At 48.5% G+C, this 7,465-nt stretch overlaps 1 long non-coding RNA gene across 1 annotated transcript; it reads left to right on the top strand.

The window, feature by feature from the left end:
- The first annotated feature begins 283 nt into the window (after positions 1 to 283).
- On the top strand, positions 284 to 2,091 carry LOC117796573. Its single transcript, XR_004621141.1, has 3 exons — positions 284 to 403; positions 915 to 1,343; positions 1,455 to 2,091. It is a non-coding gene; the product is annotated as an uncharacterized LOC117796573 (long non-coding RNA).
- Positions 2,092 to 7,465: the final 5,374 nt, after the last annotated feature.

The following is a 7,465-nucleotide window of genomic DNA, read 5'->3' as shown; positions in this document are numbered from 1 at the left end:
CTCCCTGCCCCTCCAGCGGGCCACAGCTTCAGAGGACCCTCGCCCAGAGTCAGAGCAGGTGCCCCATTTGCTCTTTGCGTGAAAGAGAAGGGCTTGGTCTATCTCTGTGGGACAGAACGGTCGACAGGTTGGGTTTGCATCCGTTCTAGCCTCTGTCCCTCTGCTGTGGCGTCTCCCCAAACATGGTTTTGGAACAAACTATAGGTGGTTTTCCTGTTTTCTTGCTTTCAAATTTCACAGCGCCCCAAACCATGCATTTTTTTTTAAAGGTGTTAGTCTGGCAGCCGCTTCTCTTTGGCCCCCACTTCACCTTATGTCCACTTTTAATCATTTTGTTTCAAGTCCTCCTGGAAGAGCCAGCCATGCACAGCTCTATCCCGCGTCCGTGGAAAGTACGGCGCAGGTAACTGGGTGCGGCGTGGGAGCCCCGAGCGAGCAGGCAACCGGCAGACTCACACAGGCTCTGGTCTCCAACGGGCCGAGGCTGGGACGCAAACAGCCCTGCGGTTCTTACGAAGTGACCCGATCTCCCAGAGAGGGGGGTATCAGCGGTGTACAGATGTGCTTGAGAAAGCGAACATGCCTGCCTTCTCCCTCTCTTCCCCCTCCTGACTTCCTCCTCCTTAACCTCTTGGGGAAAACAGAACGAGAAACACTTTTCTCTGGGGGAATTATCAGGCTCTGGAGATCGGACGTCTCCAGGGCCCATGGTGGCGGTGGAAGCCTGGCCCACATATGTTTTACTCGAATCCCTGCCAGAAAAACCACTCCCGGGAACGGCTGCTTGGAGACGTGGTGGTCAGGAGGGCTTGCATGACTCATAAAAGAAAAGGCCTCCCGAAGTCTGGAGTTGTTACACTGCATACTAAAATTTGACCTCATTTTTCCTTCTCTTATTTTCTGTTTTTTTTCAGGTTGTGACATAAATTATGCTCGCAGAAATAATAAGTTAATTTCAGAGACTTTGGGACTTCTGCAAACTATGGACGTTAACACTTACCTGCCAGGTGGGATTATGATGATAAAGGACAATAAACGTAGCCTGGCACAGAGGTCCTTTCAGCTTTTCCTCTGATGTGCAGTAGTGTTTGGAGGGGGGAAATGTTTGAAAATAAATCAACACCGAGTGAACAACATTATGAACTGGAATCGTTCCCGGCGTCTTGCTCCGCTTGCAATCCTCCAGGAGCTCCATGACATAGTGTTGACAGGCGGGGCTCTTGCTTGCGGGATGCTCCCCACACTTTGAACAGAGACCTTACAGCCAGGATGCGTGGGTCCAAGAATCACGTTGCCATCCTGGCGCTTGGGGCCCTGCTGGCTTGGAGGTCTTAGGTTCCCAGGTGAGAACGGCTCCGTCAAGTGACATTATAATGACTCCACGAAACTGGAGAAGGAGATGTCCACTTCGTAGGCCACTGTGAGGTCCTGACACCCCTGGACCCACAGCCNAGGTGAGAACGGCTCCGTCAAGTGACATTATAATGACTCCACGAAACTGGAGAAGGAGATGTCCACTTCGTACGGCCACTGTGAGGTCCTGACACCCCTGGACCCACAGCTGAAAAGCAAGGAAGTCTAATGGCTGCGTTATTGCCTCTGATGACTGAGAGGATATGGGGTTGCTACCAAATATTGGGGGCGCAGAGGACCATGGGGCTGGGACCCAGGGCATTTTCTGAGTGCCTCTAAGCCTCTATGGAAGAACTAACCAACAGTAGATTTTAATGGAAAACTAGAGAAAGGCTCCCCCTCCTCCCTCAGAAAAAGCAGGATGATGAAGAACTCAGATCCTTTGGGAATGAAGGCTTGGGCTCCTCCACCATGTCGAGAACCCAGAGCAGCCCAGGTGCCGGCTGAGGGCAAGGGAAACACGAAACAGTGGAAGAAAGAAGCCATAAACACCGACATGGCTTCATGACAGTTACAAAACAAGGACTGTAGGCACTTGGCATCCACTTTGCATATTTTCCATTTGCTTATATGTACGTATTTTTTCTTTTTTAAAAAAGATTTTATTTTATTTTTTTATTTGACAGAGATAGAGACAGGCAGTGAGAGAGGGAACACAAGCAGGGGGAGTGGGAAAGGAAGAAGCAGGCTCATAGCGGAGGAGCCTGATGTGGGGCTCGATCCCGTAACGTCGGGATCACGCCCTGAGCCGAAGGCAGACGCTTAACCGCTGTGCCACCCAGGCGCCCCATATGTATTTTTTCTATGTGCTAACTGCTCTGCGNCCATAACGCCGGGATCACGCCCTGAGCCGAAGGCAGACGCTTAACCACTGTGCCACCCAGGCGCCCCATATGTATTTTTTCTATGTGCTAACTGCTCTGCACTCTCTTCCCCATGTTTCTTTTACATATAAGTTGTTGGAAATTAATTTCATAATCTATGCAACAAGCCCCAGTGAGACGGTGACTGAACGTAAAGAAAGATTAATCCAGCCAACGACCGATGCAGTTGGTGGGGTGCTATGTCTCTTCCTCTCAGGGAAAGGGTAAGGATTTCCTCACCTCTAAGACACACGGCTGTATTTTGTTAGGAAGAAATATAGAAATTTGTTGTTGTTATAGGGCAGTTGGAATTGTGTAGGAGGGTATATGTACAAAAGGGGTGGACTGGGTCAGCTGTTGATTTATTGACTCCGAGCTCCACGTTGAGCCTTCATGGACACTTTATATATGTCCCCCTTGCCAGCTGGCACAATATTTGTCAGTGAGGCTGTTGGAGAGATGTTGCCAGAGGAGGGGGTTTTCCCTCCTGGCTCTGGGGCGTCCTGCTGGCAGGCTCCTGCAGTAGCCAGTAATTCCCCAGGACACCTTCTCATGAACCAACTTCATGAACCACTCCTGAGAACACACTTCCAGCAAGTTATAGAGGGCTGATTTCTAGCAAGTTCTACTGATGTGACACCATGACAACTTGTCTGCCACCCGGTGAGATGTGGCTGTGCCGTGTCCTACAGGGCTGAACCCCTCGGCCCTGGCATTGGTGGGGGGACTTCCATGAGCGCTCTGTCTCCGCCCTGAGGAAGGGGCTAGGGGCATGGCTGCTGCTTCTGTCTCTGCTACGCCACACTCTTGGGAGGTCTTTCATTTCTTCCTAGCCAATCCTGTGTTACTCTAACCCCCCATTTTAATCAAATCTTTATAGTAAACTTGCCCGTCTAAATTACTATGTGGTTTCTGTCTCCTGATGGATCTGTAATTGAGACAAGACTACAAACTCTTGACGAGGAAAATATACAAGTTTGAAAATTTAAAAAAATACATATTCTTCATGGGTTTATCCATTTGATTTCTGCATGTCCTTTGTTCTGTTCTTATTGCTATAAAGCTTCATAAAATATTATTTAAAGGCAGTCCACATGCTTCATTTTTTCCAGTGTTGATCAGCTTAACGTATAAAATGCCTCCATTTCAGGAAAACCTCGTACGCTGAATCCCTCCAGTTCCTGCCAGCCTCAGCCTGGTCAAGCTGGAAACCATCTGCGCCTTCGCGCAATTTAAAATGGGAACGTGGAGGATGGAATTTTACCAAGTCTAATGCGTGCGTGTTTGTGAATTCTTTGTGTCTCTCTCTCTTTTTTTTTTTTTTGACCTCAAACTGTAATCTCAAATGAAGAATAAAAGTCCCCAGGACTTCAAAGGAAAATTGCTTTTTAATTTCTTAGTGGAATGGCAGTTAAGAGCAAAGCTCTCACAGCTGTACCGGATATAGATTTGGAAAGTCGTTTCTCCTCATGATATCAGGCCTCTTCCGTCGAAACAATCAGAACCAGCCGAGGTGAGGATATCCCCTCTCCAGGGCAGCCAGACCGGGCATGACTGTCTGATTCGGATTTCTGGGACTTGTTTTTCCTCTCAGTAAGGCAGGCTGTACCTCCCCAATCTGCTAAATAAAATACTATCTGGGTCACGGGGTTTAAAAATTATTATTATTTTTAGAGGGAACTGTGTTTCTTGTTGGAGAAACAGAGATTTTTGGATTCATGTGCCTGAACCACCCTGGGTCCTGTGCGTACCTGCCGCTAAAGCCTGCTGCACGCGTGCACCTGTCAGTCGGGAGCAGAAAGCACCACGCATGCGTGCTGCGTCTGTCCGCTGAACCCCATGGGAGGCACGCGCGCAACTGGGAGTGATCGTAGTGAAAGGAGACAGCATCTTCCCAGGTGAAGGTCAGAAAGCGGCGGCTCCGTGTGCATTTCTGCAGTGTTGACGTTCTTCCAAATGAGTCTGGGATTTTTCTGGGAAGAAGAGGGTGTGGTGTGTAAGGAGGAAAATATGAATTTCCGCCGTGGTTAACTCACCGGCCGATCTTGGGAAGCTGCCTCCCCTGCTTTGGGCGGCTTCCACGCTGGCAGTGACAGGGCTTGGGATTCCTTCAAGCTCAGCAATGTCATTACCTGAAGTTTCCTCCTAAATTCCTCGTAAGGAACCCCACCCTGGAAAGACGGTGGCAGTGAGAAGGCGCAGACCCCCTGCCAAGGGTGTGCATGGCTCTGCCACGTGTGGACCCTTTTTTTACCCACTCTGGCCGAGAGAATAAAGAGGACAGAGGCTTTCAAAGAATAACCCACAGATTTAAGTCCCAAGGTGGTCTGGAGAAAAGGGGAGCCGTGGTCAAGGTTTTGGAAGCTAACCGGGCAGAAGGCTGCGGGCGGCGAGGTTGGGGAAGGAGGGAAACGGGCCCGCAGGTGCGGGCCTGGCTTGGGCTATGCGGGCCGGGCAATCTCTGCAGAGGCCACGTGGCCAGGCTCCCTTCACTTGGGATTTGGAGCATTTGCGGGGTGACCCTGTTGTGGCTCATTCCTTAGAGCCTAGGTGGACATCTTGGAAGCAGTCAGCATCGTTAGGAGATGGTGACAGTCCAGTCCCTGGGGAGCCCTCACCATCTGGCCAGATTCTGCCGTTTTCAAAAAAAAAAAAACCCCAAAAGTCCAAAAAACCCCCTAACAGATTACACAAAAAGGGGGTTGGGGAGATTGGTCTTCTGACTCCCAGTCACCCAGTCATGCTGGGAGAGCCTGGCCCTCTCTCTGCCAGCCCTCACCGTACTCCCACTTCCAAGCTCTGGACCTGATGAGTGGGACACACTAGTGTACCAGCAGAGGTGGGGTCCTGTCCGTCACTGCAACAAAGCTTTCTCGAGCATCTACCCTGTCGCAGGCTCTGTGCCTGTGTTTCGTGATCTAGCTGTGTGATCTAGAGTGATCTACTTGCCTTCCCGAATCTTGGCTTTACCATTCGTAAAATGGAGATGCTACCTGCTTCCTTTGTAGTGCAGTGAATAGTAAATGAGGCAATGCATATGGGACTGAAGGAGTGGCCTTAGAACCCTGCTTTGCAGCATATCTTATCACAGGAACATTATCTATTGATTCCACCACCGTTTACTGAGCATGCACTGTGGGCCTGACACTGCTCACTGAAGACACGGCCGTGAAAAAGGAGGTCAGGGTGTCTGCGCTCCACATCCCAGCACACCAGTGACACAGGTCGCAGAGCAAAGGTATCCAAATTCCAGGGAGGACTTGCATGACCTAGGATGGGTTTTAGAGGCAACGGTTTCAGCGCTGGCTTCAGGACCGACCTTCAGGGAGGTGGGATGCTGGAACTCTCAGTATTCTGTTTGTGATTGTATGGCCTGGACCAAGAGTTACCAGGCTTGCCTCCCTCACTCATAAGGATGTATGTAGTAGAGAATGTTCGGATGGAAAAGCTTTCTGAACTCTTTGGTGTGCACACTACTCACAAGGATATTTTATCCTACAAGAATCTGCTGTGTTTAAATGTTCGAACACTTAAAAGCACAGACCAACCCCTTAAGGTCGATTTAGATTCAAACTAAATATAAGGCTTTTTTTCTCCTACTCTCTGGGGCTCCTGGTGCAATGAGTAGTTTTGGATGTGAAAGGAAAAGGCATCACTGCACAGTTAACAAAACAGGCTCAACAGCCAAAATACCGAAGTGACTCACTGGCATCCTCTAAATGTTCCTTCTGTCTGGGACGGTCTGGGGCTCTGACGATCTCGGGACTCCAGGATAACTTAATATATGGCTTAGCCTTTCAATTAAAAAAAAAAAAAAGATAGACTCCAGAATGCAGTTGGTTTGAAATTTCTTTGAAAGAAAAAAGCCAAAACATCTTCTTTTGGTGTTTGTGCCTTAGAACCAAGAGCTAGTTTCTGGTCTTGGGGATTCATGGGAATCTTTTTGTAAAAATGGCATGGCAACTCCCGTTTAAAGACATAACACTTCTATATTATTAATCACCGACCAAGTCATGGCATGTGGTTTAAAAACAGTAATGAATGTAATGTGGGTACCTTGGCAACAGACAAACAAGGCACCCATTAAAAAACATTAAATAAAGATAACAGAATAAATTATTTCTAGTACATTTAGTTCTTTACAAGCAGAGTTCTTGACCCTTGGTCAATAACAATCTGTGAGTTATTCAAATTACTGTCTAAGATGGTGTGTTTCCAGAGACTCAATAAAGCTAATTTTGGGTGAGGGTTTCCAGGGTAGCAAGTTCAAGGACTTCTCACTCTCTTCTAGCGGTTTGCGCCCAGTGACGATTTTAGTGATGGCTGTGGGTTTCACGCCCCTAAGGATAGTGCCAGCCAGTCCCCATGCAGATATTTTTCCTTAAACGATTTCATCATTCCAATTTGTAATTGGAGAAAATAAGGGAATTTGAATTGTTCTCATAATTTTGTTGCTTTGGTTTTGGTTTGCTCAGAATTGAACTAATGATTTTAAAAGGGTTATGCAATAATGAATGCAGCTCACGTCTGTGGGTGAGCAGTGAGTGTCTTATGTACCGTCTCATGAGATCCTCATGGCCACCCCGGGACATGCATTTCCGACCCATCCTGGTGGACAGTGTCCTCAGTGTCACAGAATTTCCCTGTGTCCCCAGAACAAGAGAAATAGTGAACGGTTTTCAGTAGTTAGGTCTCACCAACCCGGGAGCTGTAGTGCTATGGGAGGCACCCGCGGGAGTGGGAGACTCTCAGGAGTTCAGTGCGGGCTCGTGCCGTAGCTGATAGATGTCTCCATGATTCTTGGAAGATATCAGGTGTCCACTGGTGTCCTTGTGAGTTTGCTGGGGTACCCTGGGGTGGCTTGGCGCATGACTTAGGAACCATGGCCTCATGAGGGAAGTCCTGTTAACATCTCACTTTTACAGATGGGAAAACTGAGTTCGAGGAAGGTGAGGTACTTAGCCAAGATGGTACTGGTAAGAAGCCATGGGGCCAGGAGACAAATGTGGGACCGTTGACTCCAGAGCACACTCCATTTGCCTCCATACTTGTCGCTAAACTTCCTATTAGGGGAGAATTCCAGGACTCCAAAGCTGGATGGCCTAAGGACAAAGGAAAATTTGGGGTGCATGTCAGAGGCATGTGAGGCAAAAGGATGATCCAGAACCAACTCATTCATTTTCCTGTTA

The sequence above is a fragment of the Ailuropoda melanoleuca genome, chromosome 2 (genome assembly GCF_002007445.2).
Source record: "Ailuropoda melanoleuca isolate Jingjing chromosome 2, ASM200744v2, whole genome shotgun sequence".
In the NCBI taxonomy this organism is placed as follows: domain Eukaryota; kingdom Metazoa; phylum Chordata; class Mammalia; order Carnivora; family Ursidae; genus Ailuropoda; species Ailuropoda melanoleuca.
The sequence above is the reverse complement of the archived record's forward strand: the minus strand, read 5'-3'. Positions and strand labels throughout refer to the sequence as shown.